Below are 19,682 nucleotides of genomic sequence, written 5' to 3'. Positions count from 1 at the left end.
CAAATCACATGATCCGATTTGCAGCTAGAGAAATTTGTAATCTAAAACGTAGAATTCAGACCCTCCATTTTACTTGTTTTGGATAATTTTTTTAACGCTATGGAGGATCAAATCGAACAGTATCATTTGGTTTTTTTATTTTTTTTTGAATCCGGTTAAGCTAATCGAACGGTCCGATTTTATTTTATGGACATATATAAAAGTGTGTAACTTAGAGAAGAGATCTAGTCGCGTATTCTTCTCCTTCTGCAACGTCTTCTTCTCCTTCTTCAACGGCTTCTTTTCCTGATTTTTTCTTGCTGTGTTTCATGAAACCAAGAAATTTATTAGTCAAGTTCATATTTTTTTTAAGTGACTGAAAAAAATGAGTGACAAAGTTTTATTAAAAGTGTATTATTTTGGTCAGATTTTGTTACAAACATCTGAAGGAGTGAAATTTGTTTGTGAAAATCCATTAGATGTTGTTATTCCTTTCACAATCTCCTTTGAAGAACTCAAAGGCGTGATCTATGAAAAGATTGACTGTGAGAGGACAAGAAAAATATCTTGTATTCTGTACAGATATCCCATAACGATGTTTGGTGGAATATTTTATGGGAAGATTATAATAGTGACAGTGAAGAAGAGTTTGAAAGCAACTACGAAGTTGTTGGACCAAACGGAAATGAAGATCAAGGTGACAGAACTATGGCTCCAAATGTGACAGAGGTGGCAAATGCACTCGCAAACGAAGAGCCGTTTGAGGAGCCTTCATTCATGCGAGTTTTGGATTTGGAAGCCATGCATGTAGCGGAGTTTCCGGAATATATGAGTGCAGGTACGTAGTTTCTGGAATATACTCAATTGGTATTTGTTTTTGTGTATATGTTTATTTATTTAAGTTTAAGATAGTAATTTTTTTAGTTAGTTATCGATTTAGTTAAGAATAAATTAGTTTTATTAACCATTATTTAATCATGCGTTGATGTCATAGTTGTCAGAATCGAACCGGTGATCGAACGGTTCAGTTCACTAGGTCACTGGTTCAACCGCTGAGTTAGTGGATGAACCGGCTGACCCAGTCCTATGTAAATAAAAAATAAAATATAGTCAGAAATTTAAAATCAAAATTCAAAATACATTCGTTTACTAGCATTTTAAAAATATCAAGTGACTTTAAACCAATATGGAACATGAACAATAAATATTTTATTATTTTTACCTTGTCATGAATGTTTTTATTTTCTTTTTATATTAAAGTAACTGTTTTTTTTATTTTAATAATTTATTAATTAGTTTATATCTTTTATACTGTTATATATTACAAGTATTTATTAGCAAATAATATTAATAGATATGATATGATTATTAAAAAATAAGTGAGTTTGTAATTATTGTTCGCACTGGTTTGATGCCTTGTACGGTTCATTTACCGGACCGGACCGGTTAGGGTCCGGTTCAATAGGTTAGACGGTCGATCTGGTCGGTCCGATCCGGTCCGGTTTTTACATCTGAGGCTAATGTGATTATTTTGTTTAGAGTGATATAATAACATGATGTAAGGTTTGGATTTATATGATACTTGATGCAGTAAATATTGATTTACCTTTATTTTCGGTGTTTAAATATGTGTGTATTAATTTTTTTTTGTATGGTGGCTGTCCCGTCAGAAATTTCTATTGTCGCAGATGGTGAATTTGCCGTTGGTATGGAATTCAGTCCCAGGGAAGCTGTTATTAAGGCGATAAAAGAGTATACCATACGACGAAGCGTAGACTACCAGGTGTATGAGTATGAGCCGTTGACATTTTATGCCAAGTGTAGACAGTATGGGTCAGGGTGTGATTGGCTTATCAGGGTTAGTATGATCAGTAGAAAGTACTGTTGGGTTATAAGGAGGTATAATGGTAGTCACACCTCCATGCGCCTTGTCCAGATTCTGTTCCTGATGAGGTACTCCCTGAACAAAACCGAACTGTCGCCTATACCTATCGGTAGCATGCCACTCAATACATTCGAATGACACCAACGGCACTGTAGCGCTCTAGACAACTGACTGCATGTAGATTTCGGCAGGAATGATGTTCGGATCCACGCGATCCACATCATAGGCAACCCACACAAACTGGGAAAAATAAAGGAAACTCATGATTACAACCCGCATAATAGTAACAATAACAATGCTTTATAAGATTTACCCATACCCTAAACCCAAAACTAATACTTCTTTAATGAAAACACACCTGGCCTTCCTGAAGTTCATCAAAGGCCTTCCTAAAGTGAGCTAGCGTCAGATATCTATATCGTCGGTCACCACGCTCCCAGTTACGCCACCTAATACAATATATTTAATTAGCTCAACTGAGATTCTAAATATCAAGATACGGGTATATTGTAACATAATATTACCTGTTTGCTAGCGAAAAATTGTGGGATTTCCTAGGAAGCGGCGATAGATATGGTAGTCGGATCCAAGCCCAACCAAGCAAAAGTGTTAGTGGACCATCGATTTTCTTACAGTCAAAATGAGATACCCTGCATAACACCTTGTAGAGGTGTGCTAGGCATGCCGATCCCTAATTGTACTGTCCAATACTGCCAAAATCACGAAGCAATGGTAGAAACTTCCAGTGCACACCTGCCCCAGATTTATCCCCAAACAAGATCGTCCCAATCAGCAACATAATGTGGCACTTCACATACCTCTGTATGCTGTTTTCATCAGTCAATTGTAAATTTTCTTTTAGATCCCGCAACCACGCCAGTTTTATGCAGCTTCCTCTACAGTCCGACTTACGCAGTGCAACTCCAAATTGATGCAAACACTCCACTCCAAGGCTTCAAAACTACTCATTGTCATCCCTGTTACTGGAAGACCGTCCGTTAGAAGACCAAGAATTAGAGCCACATCTTCAAGAGTCACGACACATTAACCAATGGGAAGGTAAAACGTATGTGTGTCTGGGAGCCACTGTTCGATTAGAGCATTCACCAGTACTTTTTGACATTGGACTATCCCAATCTGAGATGCATGATAAAAACCAGTCACTCGTAAATGCTCCTCCACCCTATCGTTGTACCGATCCGAATGAACTGGGTGGTCACATGTCAACATTCTTAATTTCTACAAAAAACTTAACAAATTATTAGTCAACTCATTAACAATTACTAACTTACTACTAAAAGATAATAATTTTTTAACCACAGCAACTAAAATAATAAACTCCTACCAAAATTAAATAACTGTCATGATTACAAAAATTTGCACAACTAACTCAACAAAAAACAAATTACTTGAAACCACACAACTATCATAATTATTTTACTAAATCCTTATAAAACAAATAACTCTAACTTCTAAAATTAATTATTAATCCTTAAAATTATTCATAACTAACTACTAATAATAATAATAACTAATACATAAATTCCTAATCAAAATTCTCAACAATATTACAACATCTAGAATAATATCTAATATTAATTAATTATTTACTATTATTTAAACATATTTGTCTCAATTATAAAAAATAATAATAATAAGTCTCATTATATGTCTAAATTCATTTTCTAACAACAATAATAACAATTAACTTGCTAACAATGATAATTATAATTAAAAAAATTAAAATATTCTCAAAATAAACTAACATGCTTTGAAGATAATACTACTAATCATTCAGTACTAACAATTTCTCACAACAACAATAACATTTAACTTCATTCATAACAATTATAGTTAATAATTTTAAAAGAATTTAAAAAAAATTAACGTTGTTTTCAATAGTAATTATAATAAAAAATATTAAAAAATTTCAACAAAAAAATATTACGTTCTTTATAAAAAATCCCTATCATTCTATTTACATTTTAAAATTCAACAACTAACAAGAATAATAATAGTTAATTTTCTAGCAATAATAATTATAATTAAAAAAAACTTACAAACGTTTAAAAATACTAATAATCACTCTATTTATATTTCTAAATTGCATTTCTAACAATAATCATACTAATTAAATTTCTAACAATAATAATTATAAATATAAAATATTTAAAAATTAAAAAAAACTTACATAACCAGGATGATTAAGATAATGTATAATATGAAGCTTAGGTCGATCTACATCTTTAATTTTGTGTTTCTTTGACATTTTTACTTTGCTTCCACCATGCAAAGCTTCGAAGAATGGAGAAATGAAGAAGAAGAAGCGTGAAAGTGAAGCTCAGAATGAATGGTGAAAATGATAACACGGATGGTGAGTGTGGAGCTATGTTGGGTGCAACACCACCATTTGGGGAGAAGCGTCTGTGCGACACGTGTCCTCCCTGTCACAACACGAACCGTGCGTTTTGCCAAATGCAACTCGGACCGTCCATTTTAAAGAACACAATTTGCAGAGTCCAAATTCTGGTTCCTCTGATCCTATAACGAGGTGAAACACCTCTTCTCCCCATACACGAATCCAACACCTCCTTTGATTCCATATTCAAATTAAAAAGCACCATTTTGCTACCTTAAAGATGGACTTCCCTTAAAGCAATTCCTAAAAAGTTTGTTTGCCGAAATCATTGTAACATATATAATTCCTTCATGGTTTTAATCAGGATGTCAATTGAAAGTTTTTACTGTATAGAAGTAAAAGTACAATTGGAATGAAATATCATGCTTCATTGGAGGAAGTAAAAGAGAAAGTTAACAAAGGAGACAAAAATTCTCATAACATATTCCAAATACTGAGTCCGAGATGAAAAACGAAATGAAATATGCCAAAAATGATAAACATGAACTTTTTCAAAAATAAGTTCTCTAAGACGCACTAGCCAAAAAAAAACACTGGACACCTCCGTTCTGCCATTTTCAAACGCAATTCCAGTTCTCACCTCAGATTTTGATAAAAAGGAATACAAAAGAACTTTTTCATCTAGAATTGGCGTAATCATGAGTTGCGTAAAAATGTGAATGATTAGATTAGTAAAGAAAAATGATTTAACAAACAATTGGTGGCTCCAAACATAAGGCATAAACGTTTAGAAAGGAATTTTCTTTAAATATGGGCATAGTCTATTATATATCTCTAATTTTAGAGTCAAAATATGTCATATATTACTCTTTTATTACAATTGAAATGAAATATTTTTTTTTTTAAATTAAAGAATTTTTCTTTTTTTCTTACTAATTTTACAACCAAAATGTGCTACATGTCACTCTCTCATTATAATTAAAATTAAATCCTTTCTTCTAAAATTAAAGAATTCTTTTCTTCTCCTTACTAATTTTACAACCAAAATGTATCACATGTCACTTCCTCATTACAATTGAAATCAAATATTTTCCTCCAAAATTAAAGAATTCTCCCCTTCTCCCTCTTCCTTTCTCTATTTCTCTCATTCCTTCAACTACTCTATCTATTTTATATATTATTATCAATATCAATGATTAATTACTAATTTGACAATCAAAATGTGTAACATAACATTCTTTAATTGCATTAAAATTAAAATTAAAATATTAAAATTGAAATTGAAATATACCTAATTACCTATATTATGTATTATATATTATTATCTAATTTAATAATCAAATGTGTCACATGACACTCTTATTAAAATTGAGAGAAAATATTTTGATCAAAATTAATAAACTTTCTTCCTAAATTTTCTCATCTACCTCTCTCCATTTTTCTATTACTCTCTATTTTTTACTCTATATATAATTTATATTATATATTAGTAATTTGACAAATAAAAATATGTCATTTGATATTTTTTATAATTAAAATAAAAAATTTTCATTCAAAATTAACAAACTCTCACTCTCACTTTCATTCTTCATCTTTATCTTTCTCTCTCTTTTCTCTCATTCTCTACTTTTCTATCTTTCTTTTCTACACAAACAATTAATAAAATAATATAATTTAAATAAAAAATATCATTGTTATTATATACATAATTTTTTAGTTTTTTGTTTAGTTTTAAATTTTTATCGCTTATCTTTCTAATTTATATTTTTATTTTTTTTAAATATTTATTACATATAATTTTGAGAGAATACTAATATTATAATTAAAACTTAGAATCAAGATTCAATTAGTTTAAAAAAAATTAATTTTGAGTTAATTTTATAATTATTAGTATAATTTTTTATGCTAATATCTAATTATATTTTTATATACATAGAGAAAAAATATTATTTTTAAATAGCAAGTATAAAAATTAATTATTTTTATGTGTGAAACAGACTTAATAATTAACACCTAATTAAATATAAAAGTATACACGTTAAATTATTTTAAATTTTAGATAACAAATATTAAATTTAATTATTAATAAAAAATTAGACTTTTTCATTTAAAAATAGTAACTAAAAATATTAGTATTTAATTTTTTATCTACATATATTTTGGTATTCTTAACTAGAGATTTTTGTCAATTTATGACTTTTTTTATAAAAGTAGTTTGATTTTATAAATCTTTTGTGCTATTTATAATTTATAGTATCAGAACAAAATAGACCATAATTTTATTAAATTTATATTTCCGTAATATTATTACTGATAAAAATACTAGTATTTTATAGTTCTCACAGGGACAAGTGTTATTACTTGCTTAAAAAATCAAACTTGCTTATTTAATTGTTTTCGTATAAATTGTTTCATTTTATATATATAGCTTAGTGCCTTAGAATCTTAGAGAAATATAGATAATGCTATTTGACATACGTCACCCTTGAGATGAAGACTATTAATCATAATTCGGGTAGTTCCAATCAAAACCCATGTTCAAGATAAGGACACAAGAAAAAACAAACTTAATTAACCTCAGACTTATATGCAATCATATTAAACCAATTTGGCTTACAAAATCAAAATAAAGTGGCACCTAAGTGATCTAGTTTAGCAAATTAAATATATAGAATCCAGGCGCAGACAAGGAAAGTTTAATGCACCTCAAGGAGTTTGCGTTGAAACTCTGATACTAGAAATAGAAAAATTATTAATTAATTAGTTAATCAATAAATAAAATAATTAATTAAGAGGCCAAAAGGAAAAGGGAAGAGAGAGAAGGGGTCGTTACTTGGATAGTTGTCCAAATAGTAAGTGCAAGGAGAAGCAAATTGGAGAAAGAAGAAACCCAGCATGCAATGAAGAACAGTAAAGCAAGCAAGAATGGGATCCGAGGCTGAGTCACATGGCTCAGCAAATCGAGTGCAGCCTCTTCCACGTTCATCGGAATCAGTTTTTTCTTGCCACCACTACTAAAGGGGAAGTGCAAGAAATGAATATGAATATTAATATTGAGTAAATAATAAGATTAGTCCCAAAAGATTATTCAAATTTATCACCAGAAATTTAGAGTTGATTTGATCTGATTTTATAAATTTATCATATTAATCGCCAATTATGATTACTAGGTGTGTATTATAGTGTCACTTAACGTGTTACATCAATAAATTTTGATGTTGTTAGCAACAGAAGAAAGGAAAGGAATAAAATGACTAACTTAAAATTTTTTAAAGGACAAATTTAATTAAAAAAATCTTTTAAAGACTAAGATAGGATGAGGTGGCAGCAACTACCTTCAACAATCCTTCCTGGATTCTTTGGCATTCCACACAAGAGATAGAGAAAAATATTTTCTTTCCTTGAGTATTACAAGAAAAACGCTGAATATCGTCGTATTTACTGTCAGAAAAAAATTAAAATCTGATGATAAATAAATTACAGTCGAATTTACCATTGAAATAAATCAGACGGTATAAACCTCGCCGGTAAATAGTTACCGTCGAAATTTTTTTATTCGACGGTAATTACCGTCGGATTCTATGACGGAATATAGTCACTATGAAAACAAAATTTGATGAGCGTTACCGGCGAATTTTTTTCGACGGTAACGTTTGTGCCAAGACATATTTCACCTGTTAACTTATCATCGAATTAATCCAACGGTAATTCTGACGGAAGAAATTTTAAATTTAAAAATAAATGATAGGGCTATTACCGTTGGAATATTCTGGTTGTAGTTCCGGCGGTAGTGTTTTATTTTCTAAAATAATCTTTTTCTATCCATCTATAATATACCCCTAATAATTAATAATTGAAATACTGCGTTAAACCTGATTTGAAATATAAAAAAATTAACTTAAAAATACGAAATGGCTTGGAATTGAATGAAATATCTAAAATAAAGCTAACTATATTACATTCTCCGCAAAATTTCTTAAAAAAAATACATATCACAGAACTATATTTACATTAATTCTATTCAGACTCATCATCTTCTTCCTCTGATTCACCATCCTCATCTACCGAGGTAGTTTCCTAATGTTCATTGAACTCATCTTTCTCTTCTTTGTCACCATTGACCCCGTCTTCTTTTTAAAAATCGTCATCCTCTGGTGGAAGTGTGTTGGCATCTATTCCAATATCAATGATGTCATCACCCATAGTAGCAGACCAAAGGGTGATTGGCTCACCGGTATTAACCACCATTTTCGTAGGTGTTGGGTCGTCAATCTGGTAAGGTTCTTGACCCTCTGTCCTATCATCAGACTCGATGCGGCCTCTTGACTTACTCTTAACCACAACCACCCAACTAGACTTGCATGAACCGAATAAGGCAAATAATATAACGGTCATGCATTTTGAGGTAGAATAAAAGGATCGTGCCTATATTTCCTAGTTACATTAACTTCAGTCATATTGTAGTCCTTGTTCTTTTGTGTTTCTTGTCGCAAACTTGGATTATACCATTCACATTTAAACACGCATAACTTGTATGTAGTATTGTAGTGCCATATAAATACTCTAATTCAATTATGTTGTGCAACACACCAAACCAATCAGAGTGACCCTGCCTGAATCCCCATGAACCCAAACTTTGGTGTTATCTATTTTCTTTCTAATTAACCACTGTAAGGTAAGGAACCAATATCCATTAACAGTGTACATCGGGTAGCTAGTGGCCTTATTCAATGGGTCCCAACTAGATGCAACTAGTTCCGAATCTGTTGTATTAATTAGCTACATGCTGATATATTCTCTAAACCAACGTGAAAAATTGTTTAATGAGGTATCGGAATTTGCCTCTTGGAATAACATATATGATTTAGCATAGGATAAAAAAGTTTTAGTCATATTAAGAAGTTAGTATCTTACTGATTGCAGTATTTACCAAGATTTAAAAAAATTCACATGAGGTATGGTAAAATTTGGTCACAGTTAAGCAACACATGCAAATATGTAGCATCGATTTCTTTCGACTCTAACCAGTAGTCACTGCTCGCACCCATTGCAGCTCCTTCTGGTAAAAAAATTGGGTATATTGTTCTACTTGACGAGGATTCTCCCCTCTCATCGTTCCTTGCAACCCTTGTTCTACGTAACTCAACATGAGACTGAAAATAGAATGAGAAAAATGCAGATGTTTCCTTAATTAGCTAGAATTGCTTCGCAGATGCTACCCCTCAGTCCAAGCTTTGTTCTTTACCGTGCACTTGAATAAACCATCCTCTCAAATAGGTACATCCACCTAAATTGAACCGACCCACATAGTATTGCTTCATACGGTAGGTGGACTGTTAAGTGTTCCATAACGTCAAAAAAGGATCGAGGAAATATCCTTTCTAGCTTATAAAGTATGATGGGAATGTTCTTGTTCATGACTGTGAGGTTGTGTTTGCTAAGTTTCATAGCACATAACTCTCTAAAGAACTCACTTATTTCTGTGAGGGGTTTTCAGATGTTGGTTGGAAATTCTCTAAACGCGACAAGAAGCAAAGACTCCATGAAGACGTGACAATCATGACTCTTTAACCCAGTAAGCTTACTCTGTGGCATGTTTGCACACCTGCCTAAGTTAGAGGCATAACTATAAAGAAATCTTAACCCTCCGATCCACTTACAAACATTTTATCTCTACTCTTTCATTAGAGCTAACACCGCCTTTGGTTTAGCCCACTGCCCGTTATCAAGTCTCTTTATATTTATATCTGGCTACCTGTAAATGTCAATAGTGTCTAACCTAACCTTATCATTATCCTTGTTCGCTCATCGTTTATTATTGTGTGCATGATATTATTAAACACATTCTTTTCAATGTGCATCACATTAAGACAATGTTAAATCAAGTTGTCTTTTCAATAAGGCAACTCCCAAAATATATTATGTTTAGTCGAATTATACTCCCAGCAATATCTCGGAGGTCTCAGACCTGCCCCGTTATTGACGATCCTTGGGATTCTAAGTACATATTGCCAAACTTGCTTACCACCCAACCTCACAGGTGCCTCTTTGTGTTTAGTTATATTCTTTATTTTTTTTTACGAGTCCCTGTTGCGCCAAAAAGAAATCAAAGTTGAGGAATCTTCAATGGCAATCAAACCATGAATTCTTACCACCATTCGGCAATCAAAATATTTTCGTATCCTCCATACAAATGGGACATTCTATTCTGCCCTAAGTGGACCAACCTAACAATATGTTGTATGTAGGAAAGTCGTTAATGGTCCATATCAGTGCAGCTTGTAGTTGAAAGTTTCTCTTCGTCGAAATATCATACGTTTCTATACCATAGATTTATTACTACTTTAACTTATCCACCAAGGGCTGTAAGAAGACATCTATTTTGGCCTTTGGATTGCTGGAACTAAGTATAAGGCAAGTTAGGAACATGTTTGGATCCTTCATGCACATTTCAAGACTCAGGTTATAAGGTGTCACGACTATAGGCCAACAAGAGTACACATTACCGAAATTGGAATTCAGTGCGAACCCGTCAGAGCATAAGGCTAGTCTAATGTTTCTGGGATCACTCGCAAATGTAAAATAGACCCGATCAAACTGCTTCCAAGCTTCTCTGTGTGACGGATGCATCACGATTCTATCATCTCTCTTGTTGTTATTATACGAAGTCATGTGAGGGGCCAAAGGCATCGATGCATACAACCGTTTCAGCCTAGAGATTAAGAGCAAGTAGTGCATCCGTTTTATTGGAAATCTCTTTAACCGCTTTTACCAATATGTTCGCTCTCGACTTGGAACCTCAGTGATCTACAAAATTTGCACTCAGTTAGGTCTGCATCCATCTTATAGTAAAGCTTACAACCATTCAAATAATAATCAATTTTCACCGCATTTAGACCCAACTTTGAAACTAGCTTCTTTGCTTCGTAGTGGTTTTGAAGGATGCCAATGTACTGACAAGTACCAGTTCATTGTAAAGGATGATCCACTTATTAAAGGATTATTTTATATGATTTGACTCAGACTTAATATATATTCATCATCCTAACACATGCAGACAACTTTGAATGAATGCATCCCTTGTACAAAGGTTTCGCAGCAGATTCTAACAGATGATAAAATGTCTTCGCCTTTGAGTTAGGCTCTTCTTCAGCCTCTTCCAATTTTATAACACCTGTTGTATCACACACCATCTCGTTGAATCTCTTTTGGTTAGCCTCCCATGTTATTTCATCCATGTTTAGGTCTCTCACCACCCGGACCCTCCTTGATTGACAACCAAACCTATTCAAATTAGAGGTAGTATGGTTAATTTCCTACTCGTCCACTTCAACTTGTTCCGTCCAAATCTAATACCCATCCTTAAACCCATTACAGTAAAGGTGAAGTGTTATGTCCGCAGGTCCTAACCACTAAGTCAGCCAACACTTTTGACACAGATTCCTAGATACTTCTTCAGACCTAAATGGTTCCACGCTGAAGACATGCGTGACAAACGCGTCAACCCTGTCAAAAAATTCTGGTTTTAAATCCCTGGCCACCGTTATTCCCCTCATATATCCATAGACGATGACTTGGAATCATATCAAAATACTCACCCAAGAATTCAATGAACAACACAAATTATTCAATTTTTTAGAAAAATTGACAGAGTGTACCTTGTAATTAGACTCTTTCGCCGAATAAAATTATCATTTTCTGAAAAACTAAATATGTTTTAAACAATTTAAACAATTTATAATAGTTTTCACATAGAAAACAGCTGGAGGCATAAATTATAACATACACGCATTCAAACAAAACATCAAAACCTAACTGTTCTAGTGCGCAATCCCTTATAAATCCACAATTTTTCAGCAAACAAGGGTTTCGAGAAGGCGCCAACATGCGACCTTCTCCCACTTTTGTCCTAAAACTCTATCTTAGGAAAAGTAAGTCTGACTTAAAATTTAAACGTTCATTATTTTCAGAGATAGAAAACCAAACTGGAATATTACTATATTCACAACAAAGAAAGCAAACTCCTACTGATCTCAGAGAGAATATCATCGTCCTAATAAAATGGACAATGTATCAAGTTCACAAGCTGAAACTAATTTGAAAGAATAAGTAAATTCATTAGTCTAATTAATTATAACCTAATTATAATTTCACCACACTAACAAGAGATATGTCAAAAATAATCGACATAAGTTTAATCCAATTGAAAGAAACTCATTCACTAAACTCCACTAAAATCTTTCAACAACTCAAGTACTCTTAATCTCACCTTATTTAATCTACTCTAACATTATTTAATTTTTATATCCACAATATTGAAATACAACAAACTCTAATTACACACTTCATTAAACAAAGTTTGCCACTGATTTAAACTAAACCCTAACAAAATGCTAAAGTCACAAATTAATATGTAAAAATGAAATAATTATACCAACAATAAATCTGATGATAATGACTGCAGGGTCAGTCTAACGTGGTGGTGACAGAAGCGGCAGTGACGACAACATGAACGGCAACCATGGTGGAGGTGGTCACATAAACAGCAGCAGAATCAACGACGAATATTAAATAATCGAAGATGAAAAACAAAAGCTAAATCAAGAGAAAACAGAAGCCACAATAATAGACACAGAAAAATAGAAAATAAAAATAAGAGAAAAGATATACCTACAATGGAGCAACAATGAAAGGCAATGATCGTATGTTTTCGAGCGATAGACCAATGGCAGTGCAAGTGGCGGAGGTGAAAGTGATAGATCTGGAGATCTGGTAGTGAAAGAGACCGAGTGAGAGTGGTGACTAAGAGTTGGCTGTGAAAATGAGATCGAGACTAAGATCAAAATCAAGATCTGAAAATTGTATGCATGCGCGAGAGCAATGGCGATGGAAGTGCAGCAGTTACAGCTCGACAATGAAAGAAATCGAGCGAGAGTGGAGATTGAGAGGTTCTAGTGTGTTTGAGAGATCGAAACGAGATTGTCATTTGAATAGTTTTTGTGCATGTGAGGTTGGCGGAGACACAAGTGCAGTGAACGATGGTACTCAACAATGAGCTACGGTGAGCGGCAGTGTAAAGTATGAGAGTGAAGTGTGATTGGGATACGATGAAAAAAAATAAAAAAAAATTATGTATACTTGTCAAAAAAATTATTTTAATAAGAACAATAGTGGCAATAGTATTATGATTATTAAAAATTTATCGCTAAAAATTATTTTTTATGTAGTGTGAGACTAAATTAAAAAAGCAAGCAAAATCTAATATCTAATATAAATTAATGCAAAAATTTACGCTGCAATAGAAAAGTGCTTTATGATCTATTTTCTATAATTAGCCTAAAGCTACAACATTACAATTAGGGGGTTTGCGATATGGTTTGAATCGGTTTTGAGTAAAAAATTTATTCGATTCGAAAAATACTAATCAAATGATTTCTTAAAAAAGAATTGATCCAATTCGATCTAATTTTAAGATATTTGGATTAGATTGGATTTGTGATTTTGTAAATTAAAAAAATTAAATATATATAACAAGTCTCAACATTAAATTTTAAATAACTAACAATGACATAATAAATCTCAACGATATTTTAAAAAATCAATGATAACATAACAATAAAAATAAAAATTATAAGTTACTTAAATAAATAAATAAATCACATTTTGAATATAAAATATTTATTAAATAATAATAATAAATGAATAATATAAAAATGTATAATAATTGAACATGATCAATTTTTAATTTAAATTAAATAAAATAAATAATTTAATTTAAATTAGTTTGGATTTAAAATTTTGAACACTCCTAATTACAACCACACTTTCAGTAGTGACTAATGAACGTGATTTAAAATAAGTTGGCGGTAGAAGTCGGTCGTCACTCTATATATATTGCTTTGAATTTTGAACTTATTTGAGTCAATCTTATGGCCCATAATATACATATACGATCGCAACTATGATGAATCATCATGAAATTTCTTGCACTCTACACCGACATCATTATTGCCGACAATGTATCCTTTTAAAATGAAAATTTGGAAGGAAAAAATATCTTGTTTTTAATCGTAAAAAATGTTGTTTTGTAATTAACTTGTGTTAATGCGAAGTCATTTTTATTTTAATTTACTAAATATAGCTGTTATAATTCTTGTGAAGTCAATAAAACTTTATTTAAAATATCTCCAAAAAAGTTAGTTTTAATAAATGATTTTTAAAATGTCAAAACTTTACCAAATCATACCTATATAATTAGCTCATTCTAATAAATATGCTGTCTTTCCTTCATTCCTTCCTCTCTTTTCTCTTTGTTATTTATAACATAACTACATAACTATTTTTAGAGCATATGTTGGCTAAACAAATCATTCATTCCTCTCTTTTCTCTTTTCTTCATTTTGCTTCATATATAGATTCATCAAACCTTAAAAGTTAAAACGATGGAGGCCACTTTGTAGTGTCTCACCAAACTAACAAAGCTTGTATATTAACAAATGACTTCATAGTAGTCGTGCATCGCGTGCAAGTATATTATAGGGCCACAAACACGTACACTCTTGGCGTTTCAGCATTTCAATCGAGTAAACTTGCATTCAAAGTCAAGAATAAAGAACGGTGGGGTAAAGTTACACAAAACTACTCTCAAGGACATCCCTTAGCTAGAAAGAGATTTATGTAATATTTAGAAAAAAAAAATAGATTAATTTTATTTGTCTTAATCAAACTGTTTTATGAAATATGAAAAACATAGGCCACGGCTTCATAAGAATTAAGTAGATACTAATTAATTATTCTTCTTTTATTTTATTTTATTTTATGTTTATATTGATTATGTTTATTGATCAAACATATAGTTACTAAATATAAGAATATAATATAGTAGCTATAGTTTTCTTATTAAAGATATAATTTTATAAAATCAACGTGTCAATATTAATACTAGCTAATGTATAATTTTATTTAAAGATGTTAAGAATTCGATCAACTTTCAGTTTGAGAAATATAAAAGATAATAAGTTAATTTATCCATTGTTCAACCAATCGAGTGTTGATAATCCATCGATTTTTTAGTTTAACTAGTAGTTAACAGTAGCTAGTACTCTCTGTGATAGTATTTGGTGGAGAGACAGATACGAAAAGATTGAGACTGAGATGTAGAGACTAAGAGACAGAAATTAAAATAAATTTTAATACTATAAAGTGAGAGACAGAAACTGAAATAAAAATGAAATTCTAATTTAATTTGCACAAAAGATAAAATTAGAATTAATTAATTGAAATGAAGGTATTTTAGGTATAAAATTTTATTAAAGTTTTAATTTTCATCTCTAAAAATTTTAGTCTCATGTGTTCCTACTTTTTGGAGGTACTGAAATACTGAAATTTTGGGGACAGAAGAGACAGAAATTTTAGTACCAGTCTATAAACCAATAAATATGATATTGAGTCTCAGTCTCTCAATCTCTTCTGTCTCAGTACTTCAAAACAAATACTACCTATAATTCACCTAGGTCCTAATCTAGTGTTCAAACTAGGGGTGTGTAAGATCTGATTCAAAATTCGCTATGGACTCAATTTATTTTGTTAGATTTGGGTTTGTTATTTTTATTTAATTAAATGTATTTTCAGGTAGATCCAATTTGATTCGAACACATATTCTATAATTAAAATACATATTTTATAATAAAATTAGTAATTGATCTTATAGTTATAACTAGATTTAACTATGTCTATAAATTAAAATTCAAACTTAATAATAAACATGGCTTATCTTCAATTAGAGAGAATTTCGCTGATAACAAATTCACTCAGAAATAAACTCAAATGATGATCGAAAGATCAGTAAATATCTCAACCTCTCTGAAAAGGTAACATTCTATAAATACTAAACCCTAACTATATAAAAGGTATGCTATTCACTCTAAGTAATATTATACTCATCTTCTACTCTTACTAATGTGAGTGTTGGAGTGTCTTTGCAGAAGTCCGCTTTGCAGAAGCCCACGCGTCGTCGTTTCTCTTGAAACCGATGTATACCTCATCCATCTCAGGCGAAGGAAATCTCAATCCCTAAACAAGATAAGTTATATATCAAGGCCGGCTTACCACGTAGGAATATTTAGCGCCCACCATAGGTCACCAACAAAAAGAACAAGCCCTTCCAAATTTCCTCGTAATACTATTTAATGGTACACAGTTTTACTTGCATATAGGGCTTGTTTGGATGCCATTTTTAGAAAAGATATTTTTTTTAATGATCTCTTTTCAAAGGATTTTTTACAAAAGTAAAATAAAGTGATTTTATGTTTGGATATCTTATGTAAAAAGATCTTTTATCTATCAATTATGTTTGAGTAAAATAAGATAAAAATATTTTTTTATTCATTTATTATGTGAAAAATATCTTTTTTTTTTCTAAGAAAAAAAGATCTTTTAAAAAAATATATAAATTGTAACTTCTCAAAAAAAATATTTTTTATTTTTCTAGTACTTTTATTTTTACTATTAGAAATTTAGCAAACACACTAAAAGATAAAAAAAATAAAAAAATCTTTTTTTATCGATTTAATGACACCCAAACAAACACATAATGCATCTTTGGCTCCCGAATTTTCATTAGAAATTTTGAATAAGCAAAATTGTGCAAGCATTTGAGTAAATAACGAAATTAATTTTATTATTTGATATATAACTAAGAGACTGATTATATACAATCCAAACAATCTAAACCAACTTACAATAAATTTCTCTCATTTTTGTTTACATTACTATTGCTATAATTACTATCTTGTGCTGATTACTCGGTGTTAATTCATGTTTTTTATTCAAGCTCTTTCTTCATTTTCTTCAATTATTTTACTCCCAAAATAAAGAGATTCAGTTTTAACTTTAACTGATGAATTCAAAACATGTGTTTATTATACAAAATAAAAAATATAAAATTAACTTAAAAGACAATTGAGAGGCAAATAACCTTAACATATTAAATTGACAAGTTATATACTACGGTGAAACAATTTGTAAGCATAACCTAACCAACTTATATAATTCTTTTATTTTAATTTTCAATACGACATGACCTCTTATAAGATATACACTAACCTATATACTTGAACCATTCTACTTTTATGTATCTTACCATTTCATATACCAACCTTGGACATGCTACATTTTATTGTAAATGATCAGTTTGTATTTCATTTTCGATTGACTTTGTTTAAGTATATCTCGTACTATTGTTTCTACCATACATTTCTACGCCAAATTTTATATACAGGATATTATAATCATGCCGACCAAAAGAAAGTTTGGCAGTGGTATAATCAATCTCACCAAAACACAACCCCAGCAACAGTACACCATGCGGACTATAACTCAGACAATTTGCACCTTCTAACGACCGCTCGACACCAAAATTGATATACAAAGACTAGCCTAAAGGTGCATTACAGATAAGCTTATACGTCAAAACACGGTAATGTTCTCTCCTTTCATTAATAATCTTTATTCTTTTACTTTCAATCTTTTCTATTAAATTTCATTTATCATTATTCTTCATTGATCTATAAGTTATCTCATACACAACCAAATCAAATCACTATGTCACAATTTTCAAAATCACATATATGTGATTCAGTCACCGAATCTCTGACCGAGATATACTCCCTCGCAAAATGCTCACGTTACCAAGTTATATATCACCAATTCTTTCCAAACCAAAACAAACTTACAATTCAGATAGTCAAATCCAAAAATAAATTATAAATCCATTAACATTGAGTCAACTTCTCAGGCTTATCTAAAGGGATATCCAAATCCATTATTTAATTCAGTTCTCCTTACCGAATTATAATTCGGGTTTTAAGTAAATTGCAACTTTTATTCCTCTATTATCTGATAAGCAATTTCAGATATTATCCACAAACAAATATTTTAATAACCCAAACAAATATCTAAAACGACTACTAGTCCAATGATCGATTAGTAATAACATTCAAATTGCAACAAACGGCTTAATCAACTAATCAAAATTGAGTTATACTTCGGTTTTCAAAAGCATAAGCTACTAAACTATCTATTATTTCCAACAAACTGACATCTATAAGTTGGAATCATTTTAAATAACCTGACACTTATGAGTCAGAATAATTTTAAACAAACCTATCTATAACTTCGTACAACTCCCATGCATATCGACATCGTCTACGCTATACCCAATCCCAAACCGACTTATTATGTCGGCCCATCAATTTACCAAACAACTCGGCAGGTCAAGCTTGGGGGCTGTGATCTGGTAGTTATAACTCGATCCAACTATGCCTATAAAACGGAATTCAAACCCAATAATAAACGTGGCTTATTTTCAGTTAGAGAGAATCTCCCTGATAACAAACCTACTCAGAAACTAACTCAAATAATGACCGAAAGATCAGCAAATATCTCAACCTCTCTGAAGAGATAACATTCTATAAATACCAAACCCCAACTATGTAAAAGGTACGCTACTCACTTTGAGTAAAATTATATTCATCTTCTACTCTTACTAACTTGAGCATCAGAGTGCCTTTGCAGGTGCTCACCGCTGCCTTTTCTTTTGAAGTCGACATATACCTCATCCGTCTCAGGCAAAGAGAAGCTCAATCTCTAAACAGGACGAGTTATATATCAAGTCCGGCTTACCACACAGGAACATTTGGTGCGTGCCCACCGTGGAGTCGAGTTTTACTTAACTCCAATATCGTCTTTTCTGTCCGATTACCTACCCTCTTTTGCAGATTTTAATTAATGGTAGAAAAGCAAAATAATCCACCTCTTTAACTTCCTACTATAGAATTATTAGTGATCAAGGAATCACTGAAAGCAGAAATTTAAAAAAATAACTGAACTCTTGAACCAATGCAAGGCAAACAAGGTAATAAAAAGGAGAACCAGAAGAACCTTGGTTATGGTGATAACAGTGACGACCATACCTTAAAAATAATGATTGCGGTAGTAGTCACTCCAAGGTCACCAACAAAAAGAATAAATCTTTTTAAATTTTCTAGTAATATCATCTAATGATACACAGTTTTAGTTGCATATAATGAATTTTTGACTCTCGAATTTTCATTAAAAATTTTGAATAAGCACAATTGTACAAGTATTTGAGTATATAATATTTTTAAATTTAACCTTTAAAAATTATATTTTATTAATTTATTTATAAAATTTACAAAAGTATATATATTTAATTATATTTTAGATTCGTTTAGAATTGGATTTAAATTTATAAAATAGATCGGATAAAATATTAAAGTTGGATTCGGTCAAACAAAATTTGGCTTAGTCCGATTATGCACATCCCGAGTTAAATCCTGATATCCGTCATGTTTTTGCTAACACTTTTGGTATGTGTAGTAAGAGATTTATGAAAAACCTTACAAAAAATAATTAAATAAATATACTACTTTCTTCGGA

The sequence above is a fragment of the Arachis duranensis genome, chromosome 2, assembly GCF_000817695.3.
Source record: "Arachis duranensis cultivar V14167 chromosome 2, aradu.V14167.gnm2.J7QH, whole genome shotgun sequence".
NCBI classification, from domain to species: Eukaryota; Viridiplantae; Streptophyta; class Magnoliopsida; order Fabales; family Fabaceae; genus Arachis; species Arachis duranensis.
This window is presented reverse-complemented; position numbering follows the sequence as displayed.